Source organism: Hemiscyllium ocellatum, chromosome 51, assembly GCF_020745735.1.
Source record: "Hemiscyllium ocellatum isolate sHemOce1 chromosome 51, sHemOce1.pat.X.cur, whole genome shotgun sequence".
NCBI lineage: Eukaryota > Metazoa > Chordata > Chondrichthyes > Orectolobiformes > Hemiscylliidae > Hemiscyllium > Hemiscyllium ocellatum.
In genome coordinates, this window is record NC_083451.1 from 8,333,377 (window position 1) to 8,346,218 (window position 12,842).

The window sequence follows — 12,842 nt, forward strand, 5'->3', positions numbered from 1 at the left end:
CTCTTATGTTGATGACAGACCAAGGGCAAATAAGTTAACAGTTTGACGGTCTGCTGGAGCGCTTGGCGTCTCACGGTGATCCCTCTAAAACCAGTTTAAACTTCCCCATCACGTTTGCCAGCGTCGCAACAAAATTATGTACCTGCCTGGGTGACCAGGGATTAAAACGTGGATCGCCCAAGATGCTTTCGAATGGGTTTGGTTAGAAACCAGCCCAGCAGAGAGCGTCTGAAGGAAACAGAGCAAATGCCAAGCCGTTAACAGAGCTGAAAATGTGTTGCTGGAAAAGCGCAGCAGGTCTGGCAGCAGGAGAATCGACATTTCGGGCATGAACCCTTCTCCAGCAACTGCACTCCTCCCTTTCTCCTGGAAGATTTTAACCTACTGCGAATCCTCTTGCGAGGATGTCTTCCTCGAAGAAGCTCTCTTCCTCCCTCTACAAGGATTTCAGCGAGTCCCTCTCTCACTGCGCACCCCCAGGTCATCTCCTCTGCCCAGAAGCTCTTCAGCCCCCGTTCTCAAACAGACTCGCTCCCATCGCCTACCTCCAGCATCTGCAGTCCTCACTTTCTCCTAGAAGATTCTGTCTAGCGTAAGTTGCCACACACAGACATCTTGTACTGGCGCTCAATTTAATGTGCTAACGCAAGCCGTTAACTAGAATTCATGGCCGTGTATCCCTCCCCAACTTTCTTATCTTACACCCCTCACTCTCTCACACATTCTCCAATTGATGAGGACCACAAGCCGCGTGAAATATTTGTGCTGCACTCCACAATGCCCTCCTCATCCCACTGACTTCAAGGCTGTTGGATTCCTGAGTGAGCGAGGTTCATAGAACATAGAACATAGAAGATAGAAAGATACAGCACAGTACAGGCCCTTCGGCCCTCCATGTTGCGCCCATCCCAAGCCCACCTAACCTACACTAGCCCACTTTCCTCCCTATGCCCATCCAATGACCGTTTAAATGCCCATAAAGAGGGAGAGTCCACCACTGCTACTGGCAGGACATCCCATGAACTCACGACTCGCTGGGTAAAGAATCTACCCCTAACGTCTGTCCTATACCTACCATCCCTTAATTTAAGGCTGTGTCCCCTAGTAATAGCTGACTCCATACGTGGATAAAGGTTCTCACTGTCAACCCTATCTAAACCCCCTAACCATCTTGTACACCTCTATCAAATCACCCCTAAACCTTCTCTTCTCCAATGAGAACAGTCCCAAGTGCCTCAGCATTTCCTCATACGATCTTCCTACCATACCAGGCAACATCCTGGTAAACCTCCCCTGCACCCGTTCCAGTGCCTCCACATCCTTCCTGTAGTATGGCGACCAAAACTGCACACAGATGCGGCCGCACCAGAGTCTTATACAACTGCGACATGACCTCAGGACTCCAGAACTCAATTCCTCTCCCAATAAATGTCATATGCCTTCTTCACAGCACTGTTTCCCTGGGTGGCAACTTTCAGAGATCTGTGTACATGGACACCAAGATCCCTCTGCTCATCCACACTACCAAGTATCTGACCATTAGCCCAGTACTCCATCTTCCTAACATCCTCTGGATTATGGAATGGTCAACACAGAAATGTACCAACCATTCTCTTGTGAAAAATTCCATCTGGTGAGAGACAGGCTCACACTACCAAAGAGAGAGTGCGCCTTGCTCACAAAGAGTCAGCATAAGTCCGTGCACTGCACACTCCTTCAGCCAGCGAGCTTTGGCAGAAGTTCAAACAAGGCGGCCCATTACTGAGGGAGAATGCGAGGACTGCAGATGCTGGAGATCCGAGCTGAAAATGTGTTGCTGGAAAAGCGCAGCAGGTCAGGCCGCGTCCAAGGAGCAGGAGAGTCGAGGTTTCGGGCATGAACCCTTCTTCAGGAATGAGGAAGGTGTGTCCAGCAGGCTAAGGGTAAAAGGTAGGGACAATAGGTGCAGGAGTAGGCCATTCTGCCCTTCCAGCCTGTACCGCCATTCAATATGATCATGGCTGATCATTCCTAATCAGTAACCACTCCCTGCCTTATCTCCACAACCCTTGATTCCACTATCCTTGAGAGCTCTATCCAACTCTTTCTTCAATGAATCCAGAGACTGGGCCTCCATTGCCCTCTGGAGCAGAGTATTCCACACAGCCACCGCTCTCTGGGTGAAGACGTTTCTCCTCATCTCTGTCCTAAATGGTCTACCCCGTATTTTTAAGCTGGGTCCTCTGGTTCGGCACTCACCCATCAGCGGAAACATGTTTCCTGCTGCCAGAGGGTCCAATCCTTTCATAATCTTATATGTCTCAATCAGATCCCCCTCTCAGTCTTCTAAACTCAAGGATATACAAGCCCAGTCAGTTCAGTCTTTCAGTGTAAGGTAATCCCGGAATTGACCTCGTGAACCTACGCTGCACTCCCTCAAGAGCAAGAATGGCTTTCCTCCAATTTGGAGACCAGAACTGGATGAGGGAGTCGAAGGGTGGGTCAGTAAATTTGCAGATGATACGAAGATTGGTGGAGTTGTGGACAGTGAGGAGGGCTGTTGTCGGCTGCAAAGGGACTTAGATATGATGCAGAGCTGGGCTGAGGAGTGGCAGATGGAGTTCAACCCTGCCAAGTGTGAGGTTGTCCATTCTGGAAGGACAAATAAGAATGCGGTATACAGGGTTAACGGTAGGGTTCTTAGTCAGGTGGAGGAACAGAGGGAGCTTGGGGGTCTATGTACATAGATCTTTGAAAGTTGCCACTCAGGTGGATAGAGCTTGTAAGAAGGCCTATGGTGTATTAGCGTTCATTAGCAGAGGGATTGAATTCAAGAGTCGTGAGGTGATGTTGCAGCTGTACAGGACTTTGGTAAGGCCACATTTGGAGTACTGTGTGCAGTTCTGGTCGCCTCACTTTAGGAAAGACGTGGAAGCTTTGGAGAGGGTGCAGAGAAGATTTACCAGGATGTTGCCTGGAATGGAGAATAGGTCGTACGAGGACAGGTTGAGAGTTCTCGGCCTCTTCTCGTTGGAACGGCGAAGGGTGACTTGATAGAGGTTTATAAGATGATCAGAGGAATAGATAGAGTAGACAGTCAGAAACTTTTTCCCCCGGGTACAACAGAGTGTTACAAGGGGACATAAATTTAAGGTGAAGGGTGGAAGGTATAGGGGAGATGTCAGGGGTGGGTTCTTTACCCAGAGAGTGGTGGGGGCATGGAATGCGCTGCCCGTGGGAGTGGCAGAGTCAGAATCATTGGCGACCTTTAAGTGGCAATTGGATAGGTACATGGATGGGTGCTTAATCTAGGATAGATGTTCGGCAGAACATCGTGGGCCGAAGGGCCTGTTCTGTGCTGTATTGTTCTATGTTCTATGTGCCATGTTCTACCTGCACACAGTACTCCAGGTGAGGTCTCACCAGGGCCCTGTACAGCTGCAGAAGCACCTCTTTGCTTCTATACTCAATCCCTCTTGTTATGTAGGCCAGCATGCTCTTAGCCTTCTTCACTACCTGCTGTACCTGCATGCTGGCCTTCATTGACTGGCGTACAAGAACACCCAGATCTCTCTGTACTGCCCCTTTACCTGAGTTAATTCCCTTGAGGTAGGAATCTGAGTAGGGAGGCTGGTTGCAACTGTGGAGCGAAGGATCGGGAGGGAGGCCTGTTGCTGGAGGCTTCGGATTTGTCGTAGGTACTGGTTGTCCAGGTTGGGTCCAAATTCTGTTCATCTGAACGTAGTCCGGAGTCCGTGCGGGGTCAGTCCGTTCCGTCGGCAAGTGCTGAGGAAGGAGAGGTGGCTGTGGTTGCCAGTCTGTTTGAGAACGTGGGCAGAGGAGATGACCTGGGGCTGGGTAGTGAAGAGAGAGAGGGACTCACTGCGATCCTTGCAGAGGGAGGAAGAGAGCTTCTTCGAGGAAGGCGTCCTTGCAAGAGGTTAAAATCTTCCAGGAGAAAGCGAGGACTGCAGACGCTGGAGATCGGAGGGGAAAACGTGTGGCTGGAAAAGCGCAGCGGGTCAGGCAGCATCCGAGGAGCAGGAGAGTCGACGTTTCGGGCATGAGCCCTTCTTCGGGAATGAGGGAAGTGTGTCCAGCAGGCTAAGGTATACTGAGGGATGTCCCTTCTGGACACTGAGTGGGGAATTAACCATCAGAAAAACATGGCATGTGGACGCGCTCCCTCAGTTTTGGAAAGGTATTCTTGAGGCAGCTTTTTTTAAAAATAAACAAACGATGATTCAAGAAATATAGTTCTTACACTCCCAGAGTTGGAGTTTTCTTTCATCGATTGTGTAGCCCGATAACAAATAGAGCCATGGATTCATAGAGATGTACAGCACGGAAACAGACCCTTCGGCCCAACCTGTCCATGCTGACCAGATATCCCAACCCAATCTCGTCCCACCTGCCAGCACCCGTCCCATATCCCTCCAAACCCATCCAGATGCCTCTTAAATGTTGCAATTGTACCAGCCTCCACCACATCCTCTGGCAGCTCATTCCACACACGTACCACCCTCAGCGTGAAAAAGTTGCCCCCTTAGGTCTCTTTTATATCTTTCCCCTCTCACCCTAAACCTATGCCCCTCTAGTTCTGGACTCCCCGACCCCAGGGAAAAAAGACTTTGCCTATTTATCCTACCCAGGCCCCCTCATAATTTTGTAAACCTCCATAAGGTCAGCCCTCAGCCTCCGACGCTCCAGGGAAAACAGCCCCAGCCTGTTCAAACCTCTCCCTGTAGCTCAAATCCTCCAACCCTGGCAACATCTTTTCTGAACCCTTTCAAGTTTCACCCCATCTTTCAGATAGGAAGGAGACTAGAATTGGGTGGAATATTCCAGCAGCGGCCTAACCAATGTCCTGTCCAGCCGCAACGTGACCCTCCCAACTCCCTGTACTCAATACTCTGACCAATAAAGGGAAAGCATACCAAACGCCGCCTTCACTATCCTATCGAGCTGCGACTCCACTTCCAAGGAGCTATGAACCTGCACTCCAAGGTCTCTTTGTTCAGCAACTCTGCAGTAAAGACTGTTCCTCACATCATATTTCAGGCTAAATGTCCTTCACCTTAATGCTGGGAGTTGTATAGGTCAGGCAGAGGTGGTAAGGGATTGGATTAACATCTGAATTGGTGACTTTTTTTTAACGCAGTGGGAGGAGGTCATAATTAGCAATTCGACGTTCTGTGGTATAGCAACGACGGGCAGGAGATGGCACTATTTTGTAAATTAAGGAATTATTTACTGCAGTAAGGACATCTTGGTAAGATATCCAATTCGTGGGTAGAGAGCAATTTAAAAAGATTACAGAAATGTTTCTTGAGACATCTCACAGACTTCCAGTGCAGAGAACGTACAGAACCAGACAAAACAATAAGAGAGCAATTCTATTCAATTCCCAACTTGTATTGGGACATTTCTGCGATCGGAAAAAGGGTGAATGCGTTGGAATTTATTCCTAAGGGCTTCTTATATCAGCAAGGAAAATAAAGCGAGGGACACTGCAGTGTGGAGGAAGGAGGAGGGGAAAGTGAGGTCTGCAGATGCTGGCGATCAGAGCGGAGAACGTGTCGCTGGAAAAGCGCAGCAGGTCAGGCAGCATCCAAGGAGCGGGAGATTCGACGTTTGGGGCGTGAGCCCTTCTCCAGGAAGAGAGAAGCCCGGCAGGTGTTCCAGGCGGGATTGGGAGAGCAGTGAAGATGGCATCATGCATCTTTGGCGGCACGGTGGTTAGCACTGCTGCCTCCCAGCGCCAGAGACGCCAGTTCAATTCCCGCCTCGGGCAACTCTCTGCGTTGGGTTTGCTCCGGTTTCCTCTCACAGCTAGCTAAAAAGGCCATGCTAAATTGCCCGTAGCGTTAGGTGTAGGGGATTGGGTCTGGGCGGGTTGCTCTGCAGAGGGTCGGTGTGGACTTGTTGGGCCGAAGGGCCTGTTTCCACACTGTATGTGATCTAATCTTTAAAAAAAAAGGTGAAGATTGTTCACTAAAAGTGGTCTTCAAAATAAGAGGTGTTTGGATTGGGAAGACAAAGTCTATTTTTTTAAAAAGAAGGACAGGATGGGGCCAAAATAGTTTGGGTACAGTATGTGGAACAGGATGGTTGGGGGGAGCGGGTCTCGTGTTCGAAATAAAATGATAGCAGTTTGAGCCCACAGTGAGATCAAATTTCTGAAAATGAGCCCTGAGAACCTCGGACGGTCTACAAATATTCTGAACAGAATACAAACAAAGATGAAAGAGAGAGCAGACCAATGAGGTTCTCTGGAGAGTGTGGAAAATGCGGTGCTGAATTGACAGAAGTCACCGAGGGGCAGCGTGTGAGCCCTGTGAGATTAGTAAGAATCCCAAGACGTCTACTGACATGTCATGGAGAAGAGGGGACGAATGAGAACGGTTGGGGGCAAACTGTGCACGCAGCCAAAGAGCATGTTATTCATGTACTCCGTACAGACGTTGAGAAGCAGTTCCTGTATTCGGGCAGAGTGAGAGTGTGTGCCCTTTGAGCTGATCGGTAGAGACAGTGAGGAAGGATAGGGAGTTTCACCAGTGTGAACAATGGACCAATCCCCAGGTCTGAAAGAATTGTATCTTATAAAGAAGAAGAGGTAGGAAATTACAGGCTGTGAACTATTTTTTTTTCCCCGCCTACTGCGTTTTGGGCGCGATTGGACAGGATGCCAAGCACTAGAGATTAAGCAAAGTTTACCAAAAAAAAGGGAACTGAAATCTGTTGCTGTGGTTCTGTTCGCCGAGCTGGAAGTTTTTGCTGCAAACGTTTCGTTCCCTGGCTAGGGAACATCGTCAGTGCTATTGGAGCCTCCTGTGAAGCGCTGCTGTGATGTTTCTTCCGGTATTTATAGTGGTTTGTTCTTGCCGCTTCCGGGTGTCAGTTTCAGCTGTAGTGATTTGTATGTGGGGGCCAGGTCGATGTGTCTGTTGATGGACGTTCTTGCCGCTTCCGGGTGTCAGTTTCAGCTGTAGTGGTTTGTATATGGGGTCCAGGTCGATGTGTCTGTTGATGGAGTTTGGGGATGAATGCCATGCCTCTAGGAATTCCCTGGCTGTTCTCTGTCTGGCTTGTCCTATGATGGTAGTGTTTTCCCAGTCAAATTCATGTTCCTGGTTGTCTGAGTGTATGGCTGCTAGAGATAGCTGGTCGTGTCGTTTTGTGGCTAGCTGATGTTCATGGATGCGGATTGTTAGCTGTCTTCCTGTTTGTCCTATATAGTGTTTTGTGCAGTCCTTGCATGGTATTTTGTTAACTACGTTAGTTTGGCTGGTGCTGGCTATTGGGTCCTTTGTTCTAGTGAGTTGTTGTCTGAGTGTGGATGTTGGCTTGTGTGCTGTTATGAGTCCTAAGGGTCGCAGTAGTCTGGCTGTCAGTTCTGAGACGCTCCTGACGTATGGTAGTGCGGCTAGTCCTTTTGGTTGTGGCATGTCCTCGTTCCGTGGTCTATCTCTTAGGCATCTGGTGATAAAGTTGCGCGGGTATCCGTTTTTGGCGAATACCTTGTATAGGTGTTCCTCTTCCTCTTTGCGCAGTTCTGGCGTACTGCAGTGTGTTGTGGCTCTTTTGAATAGTGTCCTGATGCAACTTCGTTTGTGTGTGTTGGGGTGGTTACTTTCATAGTTTAGGACTTGGTCTGTGTGCGTTGGTTTCCTGTGTACCCTTGTGGGGAATTCTCCGTTGGGTGTTCTCTGTACTATCACGTCTAGGAATGGGAGTTGGCTATCCTTTCCCTCTTCTCTCGTGATTCGGATTCCTGTGAGTGTGGCGTTGATGATTCGGTGTGTTTTTTTTCTATTTCTGTCTTTTTGATGATTACTCCCACTCAAATCTCCCACGCCCCACATCACTGAGAGGGAAGCAATTCTAGAAAATCTTGAAAACTATTGAGCCAGGATGATTAAGTATCTTCAATAAAGACAGACATTTTTTCGTCAGCGAATCAGGGGAAAGCGAAGTTGAGCATTATCAGGATAAACATAACCTTCTCTGACTCCTTACACCCCTCACTACCTCTGTAACCTCCTATTACCCACTACACACACCCCCCTCACAATGTCTGTGCCCTCCTCCAAATCCCTTAAACCCCCCCCCTCGTTACCTCTGTAACATCGCCCAGTCCCTACACTCCCTCGCTAACACTGTGACATCCTTTCGGTGCCCTCATTCTCTCCGGAACCTCCTCCAAACGCCTCCAACCCCCCACTGAACCATAATCGGTGAGCTGGTGCGCATATTGTGATGCTCATGCCTTATGGCATCGAATCTCCAACCCTCCCAATGCTCCCATTGGAGAGAGACACAGTTAGGAATGCAATTGTCTTAGTCAAGCAGTTTATAGTTGCGACACCAATAGCCAGAAGGATAAATTCAATTGTTGGAGCGTGAAATGCTTAACAGGACCGGACTCGCCAACTTTAAGGGCATTTCAATGGTCAATAGAGAGAAAAAAAACATTTGGATGAAAATCGAATAGTTTAAGTTAGATGGACGTCCGAGTTGCTCCACAAGTCAGTGCAACATCAACAGCCAAAGGGTCTGGACTGCGTTGTAATGTTCTCTGCAGGGGTTTACAGTGATAGTATGGACTGGAATCTCTGTAGGGGGTACCAAAGGAAAAGGAGGTTATTGGGGCGGGAGGAGATTCCAGAGATACGGAGGACAGTCGGCGCTGGATAGGAATATAGAAATGGGGGAGCTGTGCGTGGGCTGCAGGAGCATATATAGACATGGCGACGATGGACAGAGGTAGTGAGGGGATGGAAGGGGCAGGAGTAGGTTACAGAGATAGGGAGGACATGGAGGCGGATGGAAGTGGTGACTGAGGGCGTTTGGAGGAGGTTCCAGAGATAATGAGGACACCGAAAGGGTTGGAGGATGTCACAGTGTTAGCGAGGGAGTGTAGGGACTGGGCGATGTTACAGAGATAACAAGGGGGGGGGGGGTTTAAGGGATTTGGAGGAGGGCACAGACATTGTGAGAGGGGTGGCGTAGTGGGTAACAGGAGGTAGTGAGGGGCGTACGGAGTCTGAGAAGGTTATACAGGAAGTGAGGGGGTTGGAGGAGGTTACAGAGCTCCTGAAGGTGTGTGATGGTTTGGGGCTGGTTACAGAGATAATGAGAGGTGCAGGGAATTGGTGGTGGTTACAGAGAGAGAGAGAGAGTGATGGGGTTAAGATAGTGACGAACGTTGGGGATGGAGACGGTAGTGGAGACAGGGAGTGGGGTATAGGGGTTTGGAGATGGTTACAGAGATAGTGAGGGCGTGTAGGGGGATGGAAGTGGTGACTGAGGGAGTGGGAGGTTGGAGGCGTTTGGAGGAGGTTCCAGAGATAATGGGGGCACGTAAATGGTTGGAGGATGTTACAGAGGCAGTGATGAAGTGTAGTGGGGAGAGGAAAGGTGACAGATTCAGTGAGGATGTGTAGAGGGAGTTACAGAGAAGTGAGGGGTTGCCGGGCGTTACACAGCTGATGACGGAGGGTAGAGGGTTTGTGGAGGTCACAGAGATAGTGAGTGCGTCTAGTTGGTTCGAGGAGATTACAGCGATAGTGAGGGCGTATAGGGGGGTTGGAGGAGGTTAAGGAGTTAGCGAGGGAGAGTGTGGGGATAGAGGAGGTTACAGTGATAGTGAGGGAATGTAGTGGGGAGGAGGAGGTTTCAGAATTCGTGAGGGTGTGTAGGGGAAGGAGGAGAGTGCAGAGATAATAAGTGGGTTGAGGGCGTACTGAGATAGTGAGGGGTGTAGGGTTGGTTACAGACATAGTGAATGGTTTTAGGGGGGTGGGAGGAGGTTACACAGCTCATGAGGGAGTGCAGGGGGTTGGGGCAGGTTACAACAACAGTGAGGGAGCGTAGCCAGACGACGAGGTAACAGAGGAAGTGCGAGTTTGTTGTGGGTAGTGGAGGTTACAGAGATATTGAGGGCGCGTAGGGGGCTGGAGGAGGTTACAGATTTAGCTAGGACGTGTCGTGCATTGGAGGACGTTACATTGGAGATAGAGAGGACGGCTTGAGGTTAGTTTGAAATTACAGAGCTGGCGAGGGAGTGCAGGGGGTTTGAGGAGGTTATGAAGCTAGTGAAGGGTTCTCGGGGGGGGGGGGGGGTTGGAGGAGTTGACAGAGATAGTGAGGGGGTTGGAGGGCGTTCCCCAGACAGCGTGGGTGTGTAAGGGACAAGAGAGGGTTGCAGAGATAGTGAGGGGATGTAGCGGGTTTGGAGGAGGTCAGGGCATCTCGAGGGGAGGAGGAGGTTACAGAGATAGTTAGGATGCGTTAGGGGATAGGAAGTCGTTACAGAGATAGTGAAGGGATGTAGGGAGTGACAGAAATAAGGAGAGGGTGTAGGGGATAGGAGGAATTCACAAAGATAATGACAGGACGTAGAGGTTAGGAGGAAGTGACAGAGGGACGTAGAGGGTGGGAGCAGTTTGCAGAGTTATTGAGGGGGGTGTAGGGGGTTTGGAGGAGGGTACAGAGAGAGCGAGGTAGTGAAGAGGCTAGCCGGACATTACAAAGACACTGAGTGGGTGTCGAGGGTAGAAGCAGGTTACGGAGTCCGTGAGGGTATGTAGGCGGCTGTTGGAGGTGGTAGATATAGTGAGTGGGTGTAGTGGTAGGGGCAGTTACAGAGAACACGAGGGGGAGGTTAAGTGAGTAGGTGGCGGGAGTAGGAGGGTACAGAGCTACTGGGGGGAACGTAGGGGGCTTGGAGAAGGTTATAGAAACAGAGAGGGGGTTTGGGGGTTTCGAGGATGTCACACAGATAGTGAGGGGGTGTAGGGGGAGGTGGAGGCTACACAGATGGTGGGGGTGGGTCGGGGATAGGAGGAGGTTACTAAAACAGTGAGAGGGTCTGGTGGCTGGAGGAGGTTTCAGGGGGACGTGAAGGAGTATATTCGGTTTGGAGGGGGTCACACAGATAATGAGGGTCTGTAGGGGATAGGAGGATATCACAGAGATATCGAGGCGGTGTAGGGGGCTGGGGGAGGTTACAGAGAGAGTGAGGGGCTGTAGCGGGAGGCGGAGATTACAAAGAGGGGGTCTATGGTGTTGGAGGTGATGACAGAAATAATGAGGAGGGTGTAGGGGGGTTCGAGGAGGTTACAGAGATGGACTTGGGCTGTCAGAGGTGTGGAGGAGGCTACAAAGCGCGCGAAGGGAGGTAGGGTGTTGGAGGAGGGGTGCAGTGAATTGGGGAAGGTGACCGAGAGAGTGAGGGGATGTAGTGAATCCTGGTGGTTACAGAGATGATGAGGGGGTGTGTGGGCAGAAGAAGGTTACAGGGTTAATGTGGGAGTGTAGGGGATGGGGGAGATAACAGAGGTAGCGTCTAGTGCAGGTGTATTTTACAGAGACAGTGAGGGAGGGTAGGGGTTTGGGGAGGTTACAGCGATAGCGAGGGGTATAGACAGTAGGAGGAGGTTACACATATTGCGAGGGACCGTAGGGGAGTGCAGAAGGTTACTAGGGTAGTGAGGGTGTGTCGGGGACTGGAGGAGGGTACAGAGCTAGTGAGGCGATGCCGGGGTTGTCGGAGGTTACAGTGATCGTGGAAGGGTGTGGTGAGTTGGAGAAGGTGCCTGAGATATTCAGGAAGTGGAGGGGGTCGGAGGCGGTCACAGAGATAGTTAGGGTAGAGTGGGTTGGACGAGCGGACGGAAATAAAGAGGGGCTGCAGGGGTTTGGAGGAGGTCATGGAGGTTGCGAGGCAGTGTAGGAGGTCGTTGGAGGTGCCTGATGCTCCCTCACATACTTTGCCCAGACCGTTAACGTGTAGTTTGGACAGTTGTGGTCCTAACACTCACCCCCTGCGAACCTTTCCTTGTTCTCAGCTGACTGGGTTAAACCCACGCTCTGCCTTCTGACAAATGAAACCGAAATCTCATTTCACAAGTACTTGGATTTGTTCTCTTCTCTGTCTGGCTGCGGACAGCAGGATAGACAAAAGGAAGAATAGGTTTATTGGGATTTTCTGAAACCTTTCAGCAAGACTAGGGCACACATGGGAATGTATACGGATTGAGAATTCCTTAACAGACAGAAAACTAAGTGGGAATAAATCGATCAGTGCTTGACCCCTAACTATTCACGAATGGATTCGATGAATTAAATCGACGGGCAAAATCTTACGTTTCCACGTTTGTCAGTGGTACAAAATAGAATGTCAGTTCTATGGAGGAAACGAGTGGAAACAACAGCCCGTGAGTTCCTTCCTTTTCAGATTCATTAATGGGTGAGGCCATCGCTGTCTCAGTCATCCTGTTTTTCCTACCTCTATTTACCTGCAGAAGGTAATGGTAAGCGGGGCCTTCCTGGCCGGCCGTTGGGTTGAGGGGCAGATTCAGTGCTGCCACGATGGACCTTGAAATTGCCGGTGTTCCCGTGCGATTGCAACTCCGTGTCTTTCGACGTTATAGTTGGCCCGGGGTTTGGGAAGTGCCGTTGCAAGAGGCTTCCGAACTGACCTCGGTGTGGTCGTTGTTATTTAACTGCATCGTGATCAGGGATAGCCAGCATGGTTTTGTGAAGGGCAGGTCGTGCCTCACAAACCTTATTGAGTTCTTTGAGAAGGTGACTAAGGAAGTGGACGAGGGTAAAGCAGTAGATGTGGTGTATATGGATTTTAGTAAGGCGTTCGATAAGGTTCCCCATGGTAGGCTAATGCTAAAACTACGGAGGTATGGCATTGAGGATACATTAGAGGTTTGGATTAGGAATTGGCTGGCTGGAAGGAGACAGAGGGTAGTAGTTGATGGATTATGTTCATCTTGGAGCGCAGTTACTAGCGGTGTACCACAAGGATCTGTTTTGGGACCATTGCTTTTTGTTATCTTTATAAATGA